This window comes from Suricata suricatta, chromosome 14 (assembly GCF_006229205.1).
Source record: "Suricata suricatta isolate VVHF042 chromosome 14, meerkat_22Aug2017_6uvM2_HiC, whole genome shotgun sequence".
Classification (NCBI taxonomy): domain Eukaryota; kingdom Metazoa; phylum Chordata; class Mammalia; order Carnivora; family Herpestidae; genus Suricata; species Suricata suricatta.
This window is the reverse complement of record NC_043713.1, coordinates 15439552-15453134: the sequence shown is the minus strand read 5'-3', so window position 1 is coordinate 15453134 and position 13583 is coordinate 15439552. Positions and strand designations below refer to the sequence as shown.

The window sequence follows — 13583 nt, the reverse complement described above, 5'->3', positions numbered from 1 at the left end:
ACACCCAGAGGCACTGTTTACGGATAAAGCTCTCTCCCACCCCACCCCCATACCCTCAAGCTATTTTCTCTAAGCCCGGCTGGGAAACTCCCTCCTGTTCAAACATTCCAGCAAGGCAGGGATGGCCAGGGCAGCGAACGACTGTTCTAGTGTACAAACACTCCTTTTATGGTGTGTCCCTAATCCCTGCCCTTCCCCACAGCTCACTTTACAAAATGATCGCTTTGAAAGACACAGCGGGAGTGAGAGCAGGTAATGTCTGTTGGAGGCACAAACAAAAACAAAAACAAAAACAAAAACATTGAGCCAGAGCCTGGCTGCTTCCTGGGGAGAGGGAGCCTTCTCTGGGCGGATGGGCGGAGGAGGGTGGGCACGCGGGTCTTCCGGTGGGACAGGTGCGGCTGTGATACCAGAGGGAGGGCGGGAACAAGATGGCGGAAGTGAGAAGAGGCTTCCTGGCCTCACCTACCTGACTCCACTCCAGGTGCCTTTTGGGAAAGAATGGAACTGGGAGGCTGGTGGACAACCTTTTCAGTTTAGTGCCTGGGGCTGGGGAGGGCAGAATTTCCCTCTTCCCTTTGCTCTCCTACCTGGGCCACACTGAGGAGTGTTAACCCCCCTCAGAGTGCTAGTAGGGTCACGACTCCTCTCACCCCCCAACCCCAGACCCAGTCAATCCACAAGGAGGCAGGTGAGTACAGGTTAGAGTGTCAGGCAAGGCCCTTTACACTTGAGAGTCATTCTACCAAGGACCTAGCAAATTGTCTTCAAGTAGAAAGTACCCCTCAAGTGTCCCCCCCACTTCAGAGGGGCTGCTCCTGGGGAAGCAGAGGGATGCAGTGGAGAAGGGTTGGAAAAGAGTCTTAAATTCTAACATAAACAGTTTCATTGCTCAGCCGGATGGGATGCTGACAGCTATCCATTGTGCTAATATCTATAGTTCAGGTTTTCCTGGGGCGCCTGGGTGGCTCATTCGGTTAAGCCTCCAGCTTAGGCTTAGGTCAGATCTCACAGTTCGTGGGTTCGAGCCCCGCGTCAGGCTCTGTGCTGACAGCCAGCTCAGAGCCTGGAGCCTGCTCCCAGTTCTGTGTCTCCTTCTCTCTCTGCCCCTCCCCCTCTCATGCTCTGTCTCTCTCTGTATCAAAAATAAATAAAACATTAAAAAAAATTAAAAAATATATAGTTCAGGTTTTCCTAAAATATTTCCTAATATATTATGTTTTAAGGGGGCCTCGTACATAATTTTTTCTTTTTTTTTTTAGTGTTTATTTATCATCAAGAAACAGAGAGAGACAGGGGGTATCATGGGGAGGGCGGAGAGAGGGGGAGACACAGAATCTAAAGCAGGCTTGAGGCTCTGAGCTGTCAGCACAGCCCTATGCGGGGCTCGAACTCACAAACCGTGAGATCATGACCTGAGCTAAAGTCAGACGCTCAACCGACTGAGCCAACCAGGCGCTCCTCTGTGATGTTTTTCATTGCAAATTTCGGAATGCACGGTGCTCTACCGATGTTAACTCAACTCCGGGAGCCCACGGTGCCATACAGCGCTTAGCCTTGGGGTAAATTAGATGCAAAGTCTGAAGCCTGTATCAGCTGCTAACTAGTCCCGCAATTTTGTACAAAGCCCTCCATCCTCTGTGCTTCAATAGCTCTATCTCTTTCTTTTTAAGTTTATTTATTTATTTTGAGAGAAGAGAGAGAGAGAAAAGGTGCAGGTGCACACACGTGTGTCTGAGTGGGAGAGGGGCAGAGAGGGAGGGAGGGAGAGAATCCCAAGCAGACTCCGGGCTGTCAGTGTAGTGCCCAATGCAAGTCTCGAACTCAGAAACTAAGATTATAACCTGAGCTGAGATCAAGAGCCAGACGTTTAACCGTCTGTAACACCCACCCCCAATAATCTGTATATGGGCGGAGCTACCCGCTCTGCCTACCCTCGGGAGGGCCATGCAAGAAAGTCCTATAAAAATTCATAAAGCAGCATATAAATGCAAGCTATTATAAGCTGTATTTGGGAGCTGAACTATCCAGGATGCTAAAGTCATAATTGCAGGATTGGGGGGTTATTAGCATGATTGCTTTTGTAGGTATAAATGATGGCGAGGAAAAAGACCGTTGTGCTAGAACCATAAACTGGGTTAGCATACTCCCTACTCACCACAAGGCATGCCTTATTCTCCTTATTTCTGTTCTCCACTCTCTCTGAGTCTCTGCAAAATAGCGGAGCCGGGGGCGATGAACTCGTTCTCATCTCTCATCTTTTGTGTGTGCTGGGGAAGGCCATCAAAGCCTTTTCTCCTTAAGTAAGAATAAAATATTTACTTTCAAAAGTAAAACCCCCATAACTCTGTCTTTGTCTTACCTTAAAGCGTTTCGCCTTCACCAAGTGTGTGCATTTGAACCATTGCTGTAAATTCACATTGATTCATTTTTTAAAATGCATTGCGATTTCTAGCCAGATTAACATCACCCTAAAACAGCCACGTTGGGAAGATGTACTTCTTAACTTTGCTTCAAATACCTATGAAACTCTTCTGGGATTGCTGTCAGAATTGAGTTACAAAACACACAAGAAAATCCATCCTATGAGTCCGAATGGGACATTAGACCCAAACAGTGTTGTCCAACTGACCATCCGCATACCTCAAAAGATACATTGCATGTTGTTTCTGGAAAGCAAAGCTGCAAACAAAGGAAAAAGATCTGGCACCTCACAAGATATTCAAAGAATTGACCTTAGCTTCTGAAAAGTTTCCAGAACTTTCTTAGCAGTAACACCAAATGAGGACAACCTTGAAAACAACTACTCTTATCTGGATGTAAAAAGTTCCATTCAGATTCTTTTTGAATTGGGCTTTTAAACTTTGTAACTATTAAAGCAGTTTTTTGAAGCATAATCTAATGAAACATAATCTAATGCGTGTTTTTTACAGCTCAGAGATTGAATCCGTGACAAAATGATTCTGGAATTTGCTTTGGGGGCAAATAAACCCTGAGATGAATCAGGCTGATAGTTAACAGGGAAAAATGAAAGCCTGGGAGTTCAGGCACGGACATCATGCTTTTAATGGAAGAAACTCATTCTAGGTGGGACTTTTGATCAGGGCATTGTGATGGTTTTTGGCTCCCACTCTCTCACTGAATGACTCCCAGATTTGTTTTTTTCTTTTTTCTTTTTTTTTTTAATTTTTTTAATGTTTCATTTATTTTTGAGAGAGAGAGAACAAGCTGGGGTGGGGCAGAGAGAGAGGGAGACACAGAATCGGAAGCAGGCTCCAGGCTCTGAGCTGTCAGCGCAGAGCCCAACATGGGGCTCACACTCGTGAACCATGAGCTCATGACCTGAGCTGAAGTCAGATGCTCAACTGACTGAGCCACCCAGGCGCCCGTTTTTTTCTTTGGGCCAGAATTCCTGCTTGTCATTTCCTACCATCCACTCTAGATTTCTGTAGACTCTGTTGAGTAGTTGAAATGCCACAACACGAGTTGAAAATCTCTCTTTCACTAACAGAATTTTAGCTGAAAAAATGATTGGGTTTGTGACTGGAATAAGCCCCAATCATGGCTCCATTTACTTCCAGAAGTAGCATTAAGTATTTGTTTTGAGTGCTTATGTTCTTCTGTAGTAACCGAATTATTGATTATTAATAACCAAATTTGTTGTTATTTTCTGGGGCTTATTAGATATTTCTAAACTTTATTTACATTTTAAGCAATTTGAATATACTTAAATGGCGTTTCTATGGAAGAACAAATAAATTGAAAAGAAGTTGAATAATAATAAGTACCAGTAAAAAACTATTTTTTTTAATTATTTATTTTTTTATGTCTTTTATTTATTTTTGAGAGACAGAGAGAGACAGCGTGAGCAGGGGAGGGTCAGAGAGAGAGGGAGACAGAATTTGAAGCAGGCTCCAGGCTCTGAGCTAGCTGCCAGCACAGAGCCCGACGCGGGGCTCGAACCCATGAACTGTGAGATCATGACCTGAGCCAAAGCCGGACACTTAACTGACTGAGCCACCCAGGCGCCCCCCAAAAAAACTATTTTTAAAAAATGAGAAAATACTATCTCCAAGTTAACCACCCTAAAACGAAATTGAAAACTACAATGGAGGAAGGCGCCTAGGTGTCTCAGTCAGTTAAATGTCCGACTCTTGAGTTTGGCTCAGGTCATGATCACATAGATCCTGAGTTCAAGCCCCACATGGGGCTCTGCACTGACAGTGCGGAGTCTGCTTGGGATTCTCTCGCTGTCCCTCTCTCTGCTCCTTCCCCGCTCGTGCTCTGTCTCTCTCAAAATAAAATAAATAAACTTAAAAAAAAAAACAATTAGGGGGCCTGAGTGGTTCAGTTGAGCATCCAACTTCAGCTCAGGTCATGATCTCACACCCTGTGAGTTGGAGCCCCTCACTGAGCTCTATGCTGACAGCTCAGAGCCTGGAGCCTGCTTCACATTCTGTGTCTCCTTCTCTCTTTATCCCTCCCCTGCTCATGCTCTGTCTCTCTCTCTCTCTTTCAAAAGTAAATAAACATTAAAAAACACACCCATACAAATAAAAACAGCAACTGTAAAACAAAAGCAATAACAAACGATCAAGCAACCAGAGAGTCTTTATAACTGCACTTCTTATAAAAGGCTCAGTGTGTGCATGCACACAAATGTACAATGAAGAGAAGGGCACATCACTAGATGGCATGAGAAATCTGTTCAATTCATCAGTGTAAGTTCAGGCCACCCACCTGGGGCATCAGGGCAGGGCTGGGTGATCTAGTCTGCCCTCGAATCCTAGCAGGGAAATTTCTTCCAGGATAAAGCCTGACTCAGAGGTTTAGTTGTTAAACTATACCATAAAATTTTACTGTTCCTTGTGGAGACCTGGCTAATCCAACCAGATAATAAAAAACAGATTTATAAGCCTGGTGCCTCTTGGCACCTCAGTAATTCAGGGCTGAGTGCTGGGATTGGCTCCTACATGCTTTATTGGTCTGAGGCACTCTTAGTGGGCCAATCGACGCTAATGAAAGGGCACGCAGGAAGGCTCTTGTCCTGTGCCCCTTGACCACCTGGGCTTTGTCAACTCTCAGCTCCTCTTACAGTGCTCACATTTCACCAGACTGCATTTCTAAGTCTCATTCCCCCTACCCCAGGGCCCTCCAAGACTTCTCTTTGCAGCTCCCACAGAACTTTCTAGATTTAGTGATACTGTCATAGATGCAGCAGAGGACTACTTCCCTTTTAGTTAACATCAAACTGGAATATTTGGTTCAATTCTTATGGACTCAAGGGAATTTGGGAAAGCATGCCCTCCAGGGATCCCTCCTTCCTCCTTTATTCCCTTCCTTCCCCTTTGCTTCCTTTCTTCCTTCCTCACGGGGGCACCAGATCTGGCTCTGAAAACTCATTTGTGTGCTAGGTTTGTGGGGTTTCTCTCTGATTTCCAAGATGTGGTCCCATCTTACTTCTCTTCAATCCTAGCTGTTGGGTCTCCACCTTTCTCTCTACCTTGACAGGCTGACCACTAATCAGACTCAAATTCCCTTGCTTTGCTCTAGTCAGTCCCCATTCTGATAATGAAAGTCCCTTTCCTGACGCCTGGATTGTGGCCCTGCCATCTGCCATCCCCTCCCGGTGTTGCTCACCTGCTCTGCTGGCCTTCTGAGTACTGACTATTCTCTGGTGATCACGCTGCTCTGCTGAGCCCCGCAGGTAACCCTGGTCTGGACATTCTAGATGGTGGCTCATGGACAGAACCCCCTCCGGCCATCTCCTGTACTAATATCTGGCCTGAATGGTCATAACAAGAAATGAGCAAACGGGTCAGAATTATTAGGTGGTAGGTTCCTCCATGTCAGGGACTGAGTCTTCCTCAACATTTTATGCTCAGGGCCAGAGAGCTGACCTGGCCCAAAATGGATGCAGTGAATCTTGGCGGAAAGGTGGGTGAATACTACAATTACTGGGTCCTCCTCAAGGCCCACAGCTGGATCCTTCTTACGGGAGCCCCCACCAAATCTAATTGCTCCACTTAAATAACTACACACAGCCATGCTTGTAGGCGCCAACAAATTAAATCGCTCCATTGACAGGAATAAACATTCAATGTGCTTGTGGACATTCATTCATTTTGCAAATATTTGCTTAGCGTTTTACTGTGTGTCAGGTTGTGCTAGGTGCAATCTATGAAGAAGTGAAATTTCATGGTTCCTAGGAGAGGAATTTACTGTCTGGAGCAGTGGTCCTTAACCCTTAATGTGCACATGAATCATCCCAGGATCTTGTTAAAATCAGATTCTGTTCTGTGGGACCGGACCGCATTGCTAACAAGCCCCGCTGCAGATTGTGAGGTTACTGAGGTAGAAGGGGTCACCGGTGGCCCTTAAAGTGAGACCCCAGGACCAGTAGCTCCAGGAACCATCTGGAAGCACGTTAGAAATGCAAATTCTCAGACCTCCCCTCGGCGCCACTTTGGATGTGAGCCGGCAACTTCGGATGTGGCACAGTAAACAAGCCATCCAGGTGATCCTGATGCAGGCTAAAGTTTGGGAACCACTGGCCTGGAGAAGCGGCCTCAATCCTGGCCACATGTTAGCATCTCCTGGGGGAGCTTTTAAAAAACACGGGGCCCCAGGGGCACCTGGTGGCTCAGTCTGTTAAGCATCCGACTTTGGCTCAGGTCATGATCTCACAGTTTGTGAGTTCCAGCCCCACATCAGGCTCTGTGCTGACAGCTTGGAGCCTGGAGCCTGTTTTGGATTCTGTGTCTCCCTCTCTCTCTGCCCCTCCCCCACTTATGCTCTGTCTCTCTGTCTCTCAAAAATAAATGAAAAAAAAAAAACAAAAAAAAACAACGAAAACACAGGGCCCTAACCCAAATCAATAGGGTCAGAGTCTATGTAGGTGGGACCCTGGCATCAGAGTATTCGCTTGCTTGCTTATCTCTCTCTCTCTCTCCCTCCCTCTCCAGGTGACATAAAAGAACAGCCAGGCTGAGGACCACGAGCTAGAAGCAAGCTGCCGCATCAGCAGACAAATACACTCCGATGTTGTAAGAGCGGCTCCGCCTGGGGAAGTTCCGGGGGGATTCTCACAGCGGGGCACGTGTGAGCCACTTCTTGAATTTAGTCCAAGGGTTTTCCAGAGACACAAGCAGGGACAAAGCATTCAGGCAGAGGGCTGTGTAGACTCACAGAGGCAGAAAGCAGCAGCAAAGTGAGTCCTGGACTCTCTAGGACCCGGTCCATAGGGGCAGAGCAGACCACAGGAAGTTGGCTGGATGGGACAGTAGGATGGTGGCTGACACCGGAGAGGTGGGCACGGGGCGACTGTGTCTGTGTGACTGAAGGCACTGGGCTCAGTTCCTCTAGAGCATGAATGACCAAATGGAGAGAAAGTAAGTACCTTCAAAAATCTGAACCCTGACCCTCATTGGCTGTGCCTAGGTGATAGCAAAGCGCCTTCTTGCTGGCCCTCTCATTTGGCTTTCTGGTCCATCTTCCACAACGCTGCCTTGTGACACTTTTGTCACCACAGCTCTCTCAGACTGAAAGCTTTCCTGCTCCCCAGAGAGAATCAGGTCCTTCCAGTTTTGGGTGCTGCTTTCCTCTCCCATTTCTCCCTCTTTGGACTCTCGGCCTAGTAGGTCTATGTAACCAGTGACATGCAAGTCCTCAGCACTCCCCCCACCCTGCATCCACCACCTGCTCACTCCTCTCCAGGCATGGATGCCTACTTTTGTGGTTGAATTGTGTCTTCCCCAAAAAGATATGTTGGAGTCTTAACCCCTAGTAGCTCAGGATGTGACCTTATTTGGAAAGAGGGTCTTCATAGAGGTAACCAAGTTAAAATGAGACCATGAGTGGCCTCTAATCCAGTATGACTGCATTTTCATAAAAAGGGGAAATTTGGACACAAAGACAGACACATGGGAGGAACACACTACATGAAGATAAAAGCAGAAGTCAGAGTGACACTTCTCCGGGCCAAGGCACACCTAAGATCACCAGGAAGCCACCAGAAGCCCAGGGAGCACATGAGGGAGCCCGAACAGAGTCTCCCCACAGCCCTCAGAAGGAATTAACATCGCCGACATCTTGGTCTTGGACTTGCAGCCTCCAGAACAGAAAGACAACAAAGTTCTGTTGTTTATGTCACCAGCATGTGCCACTTCGCTAGAGCAGCCCTACCAAGCTGGCGTGGTGACCTTGCATCCTGTTTCCAAAGCACCCTGTTCTCTCTGTGCCACTGGGGTGTCACCTGCTGCCCGGCCCCTGGTTGAGAAAAGGGCTTCATCTTCCATTGCTCCATCCCCGATACCTAACTTAGGTCAGTCGACGGGCCATTATGGATTGGAGGAGATAGAAGGTGCTGTTCCAAAGAATAGCAATAGGAGTATTCTGGGTGACTTCCCAGAATAGAACCAAGGGTGGTGCTTCAGTAGAGCAAATGTAATTCCAGGAAGAAAACATCCTTAACTTCCTCTTGAGCCAAATGGTTGAAATTTGTGAAAAGTTTCATGTTTTTTTTTTATTTTTTTATTTTTAGAGAGAGAGAGAGAGAGAGAGAGAGCACGTGAGCAGTGGAGAGGGGCAGAGGGAGAGAGAGAATCTTAAGCAGGCTCCATCCCATGCCCCTGGGTCAGGGTCATGACCTGAACCGAAATCAAGGGCAGGACACTCAACCCGCCGAACCCCCCCCCCCCCCCGGGCGCCCCAACAAATTTTTTTATAACATGCGTTTTGCATACAAGAAAGATGCCATGTTTGTTGTTGTTTTGTTTTTTTTTAACTATTGGGTGATAGGGTTACGGGTGGGTTTATTTTTTTTTTATATCTTTCTGTATTTTTTTAAACTCTTGAGAATCCTTATTTTTTATCATTAGAAACACAGCAGCAGAACAGCTAAATGGGTTTTGGCTAGAATTTGGGTGTTTGCCATCCTCCCAGCTCCCTCATATCTCCCATATCTCCCAGTCCCCTACTCCCTACTTCCTGGTATCTCCCATCCCCCCCCCCACTCCTTACTTCCTGGTATCTCCCATCTTCCCGGCCTCCCTTCCCCCCTGCCCCCTTCCCATACTCCCAGCTTCCAAGTCGGCAGGCAAGAGTCAATCATCCTCCTTAGATGCCTCTGACACCTGTCCCGAGCTCCGAGAAGCCGTCCCCCCACTAGTTTACATGTAACCAATTTCTTCAGCCACTTAGTCTGCCAGCTTGTGGCAGCACTCATTTCTCCACTTCCCCTACAGTACCTTCTTCCGGGTGCCCACCGATGAAAAGGAGCAGAATGAAACCAAGAATACACACAAGCCTCCCGATCGAAAATCCTCAGTGTCCTCAAGGCAAGGGCTGACACTGTCTCCACTTGGAGATTTCCCCTTCTGTCTCATCCAAATGGGCTGCGGCATCCCGCACTGGATGGTGGAAATCCCCTCCTGGAAAAGAGCCGGGTAAATCAGATCAGGAAACTCACTGAGCTCAGAGCTGCATGTCTGTGTCTGGAGACCTTGGAAGGTGCCAGGGCCAGTGCGGTTCCTGGTTCCTTTAAAGGCAGTGCTTAGGTGGATGAGTCAGCTCCGACTTTCCAGCAAATAATCCCGGTATGTTATTGCTGGCCAGGACAATCATCTTTAAAAAGCAGTAGTTGATACATAATGTACAACCACTGAGGTAAAGTGCTTGACGGGCATAGGGAATTTCTCAGTACTATCTTTGCAACTTCCTATAAGATCTAAAATTACTCCAAAATAAAAAGTTAGAAAAAAATAAAAGAAAAAAAGAAACCCAGGTTACCAGCCATAATACAAACTCTTGATAGAGGTCATTATTTTGGATTCTAAAAATAAGAGACACACAAAAATGCCTGTATGAATTAGGCATTTGGTGGACTTCTCATGTAACCATTTCTAACTTTTGATAGGTTTTTTATTTTTCTATGTATTTTTAAGCCATTTACCACACTACAGTAGAGATAATATGATACGCTGGAATGTGGCACGGTCACAGAAATAAAGAATCCAAACTTTCAAAAACACAGGGGGAAAAGATGAACAATTCCCCCAGGAGTCCTTAATTCATATCTTTTGCGGGTGCCTCTGTTCCTTGGAAGTTTTTGCTATTAAAAAGCAAAGAAACATAAAATACTAGAGTGGATTCTGGAGACTGAAAATGCCAAGTTTAAATGACTCGGGTGTGAGGACAGTGTTGTAGGTTGAATTGGGTCCCTCCCAAAAGACATTGGAGTCCTAACCCTCTACAACGGTGTCAATGTGACCTTATTTGGCAATGGGGTCTTCACAGATGACCAAGTAAAAATAAGGTCATTAGGATGGGCCTTAATTCAATATGACTTGTGTCCTTATACAAAGGAATAATTTGGACCTATAGACAGACATACACAGAGAGAAGATGAAGGCAGAGACTGAGGTGATGTTTCTAGAATCTAAGAAGACTGAAGATTGGCAGCAAATCACCAGAATCTAGGGAAGAGGCATGAACAGATTCTCCCCCACAGCCCTCAGAAGGAATCAACCCTGCAATACCTTGGTCCCGGACTTCCAGCATCTAGAAGAGTGAGACAACAAATTTCCGTTATTTTAAGCCATCTGATGTGTGGTACTTTATTATGACAGCCTTAGCAAAGTAATATAGCCCAGCCTCAGGGTGGCTGGATGGCTCAGTCAGTCAGTCTGACTTCAGCTCAGGTCATGATCTCAGGGTTTGTGCGTTTGAGCCACAGAGCTCTTTGAATCCTGTCTCCTTTTTCCTTTCTGGCCTAACCATCTCAGAAATAAACATCATATATATATATATATATATATATATATATATATATATATATATATCCCAGCCCAGCCTCAACTGTGAGCCCTTTATGAGATCTTTTACCTCAGCAGAGTCATAGCAAAGAAACAAAGGGAAGATGTTGATGGGTTAAGAGTTAGGGGCAAGTTCTAGCATATTCTTTACAGGACAAGACTTTCTACAGTACTCCCTGTAATAATAATAGTACCAGGAGCTACTGAGCACCTACTATGGACTCAATGCTTATGTCACGATCTCACTGAATACATACAAGTACCCAGTGAGGTGGGTGCTGCTATCATTCTGGCTTTGGAGACAAAGGAAGTTAGGATTCAGTACCCTGTCCAAGTTTGGGGGACCAGGTCACGGTTGAACTGCAGTCTAAACCCTTGCCTCTGAGCTCACCCTAGTGCCTGCTGCAGCGCTCTGCGTGACTGCAAGGCGAGTAAAGGCACCTGGTCACCCATCTTCCTTCGCTCCTTAGTGGCTGTATGTCCAACAGCCTCGCTTCTCCAGCAGCAAAGAGCTGTAGATGAGAAGAAACAGGCAACTGTGGCTAACAGGCTGTGGTAGGATGGTGGAGGTAGAGTTTTTAAAGGAATCTATGCACATCGTTATCAGTTCCTATAACTCATCCGGTCCCTGTGACTGCACAGAAGGGCACAAGAAACCCTTCTTCCTAAAAGGAGAGGCATTTCCGAGGTTAAATACAGGCTCTGGTGCAAGAGTGACACACAGAAGGTTTGGGGATTTGAGGATGAGACAAGAGAGCACTTGGGCACTCTGGACTCTAGCGGAGAAGGGCAAGAGTGGGAGATCATTCTAGGGGAAGAGCAAAGAGACCCCCCACTCCCCCCAGTGATTCAGGGGTGGGAGATCAAGGTCATGACGGTCATGGGGTCACCTTGTGATCATCCTGCAGTCTTCAGGGGGAAGGGAGATTGAGGCAGAGCTGGGGGAGGGAACTGGCTGTCTCAATTTTTTTTCAGTGTTTACTTATTTTTGAGAGAGAGAGGGAAGGACTGAGGGAGGGAGGGAGAAAGAGAGAGACATAGCATGAGCAGGGGAAGGGCAGAGAGACAGAGAGGGAGACACAGAATCTGAAGCAGGCTCCAGGCTCCGAGCTGTCAGCACAGAGCCCAACGTGGGGCTCGAACTCACAAACTGTGAGATCATCACCTGAGCTGAAGTTGGATGCTTAACAGACTGAGCCACCCAGGTGCCCCATCGAACAGTTTCTATCTGTATTTTTCCTGTCTCAGAAGGACTGACTTTGAGTTTCCCCAAGGTGAAAATGCAGGTTAATTTTTACCATTTAACATGGACACTTGATTATTCTGAATGCCTTCTAGAACCTCTAGGCCAGAGGCAGGCAGTGTGAATGGCTGGCAGCCTGTGTGACTCCGCCCTTCAACATGGTGCCAAGACTCTGATCTGATCCCAACGCAGCCGCCATGCTCCAGGAAGACAGCCAGCCAAGGCCTTTGCTCCGCACCAGCCTCCTAAGACCGGACAGCAACTTTAAGGAGACAGAGGGCCCACTCTCTAGTGTTTCCTGCACCACCTGATTTACTGGATTGTGTAGTCATAACTCCCATCTCACTCTGTACAACTCCAGCCACTTCAGGAAAGTGGCTTGACGCAGGGAGTTCCCAAGGGCCTTGGAGACAAAGGAACCCGCTTGCCCTGCCACTCACTCAGCTCTGTGGTTTCAGGCAAGTTGCCTGATTTCTGTGAGCATCTGTCTTTCCCTGTATTAAAAGAGGATTTTATAACTATCTTGCAAGGTGCCGGCTTTGACTAGAAACATTTTGTCTCTACTCTGACACTTTGCTGGAGATCAACAGATGGGAACAATTATACAAGAATTGAAAAGCTGGTCAGCTCTGTTTGACCCTATGTTCTACGACCTCATAATGTTTCTGTAACTATAAGCACATTTCACTTTGTCCATTCAATAAACATTGAATACCTTGTCTTTCCCGGGTGCAGCCCTAGGTACAGGGTCCCCTCCTTGAGGAGAAGTTTAAGTTCCTAGCAGAAAATAGGTCAGCTGAACATATAGGGCTATAAATCAAGGCAGAAAGAGGTGAGTCTCTATTCTAAATAGATACAGTCGGTTGATAAACAACACCTCCAGATCTGGCCCATGCAGATCCAACGTCCTAAAGAACCAGTAATTAGTGAAACAGAGACAGGGCAACGGGGGCCTGTTCCAGTTATCTCCGGGGTGCCGACAGACATCTGGCATTAGTAAAGAACCCGAGAGTTCCTCCAGTCCCTGGGGCACATTTGTCCTGAGCTGGGCTTGTGTAATTAGTGTCAGGAGCAGAACTCTCGGGCTGTAACCACAGTGGTTATTGCAGATTCTGTTTATTTCTCCCCAGCTGGTGGATCATGGCCGTCGCCCCCTCCAAATATACCAGCCAGAGCCTCCTCTTCTCATTGTAAAAGGGTGCACCACCCAGTTAAGCATCCCCTTCCCAGTACCAAAAAGAGAAGGGGTGAACACATCGCACTCTCCTTCAAAAAGTTTCAGACCTTCTTGTGGGGGGAGGAAGAGACATCCAAAATGGAGGTCTGTTCCATCCAGGATCACTGAATCCAAGTTCAGCCAGAAAGTCCCAACCAGCTGGAGGCAACCCACACAAAGCCAAGAGTAAGTCTGCATATTCCAAAGACTCCAGCCCACCTGCTGAGATCCTTAACACAAGTCATCACCATGACAATGAACCAAGGCTGTGGGAAGATTGGGCACTGTTGTCGTCTGTTTTCCCCTACTA

At 46.8% G+C, this 13583-nt stretch overlaps 1 long non-coding RNA gene across 1 annotated transcript; it reads left to right on the top strand.

The window, feature by feature from the left end:
- Positions 1-402: 402 nt before the first annotated feature.
- Positions 403-12578, top strand: LOC115278130. The gene is made up of 3 exons (XR_003902717.1): positions 403-484; positions 6966-7046; positions 12153-12578. It is a non-coding gene; the product is annotated as an uncharacterized LOC115278130 (long non-coding RNA).
- Positions 12579-13583: the final 1005 nt, after the last annotated feature.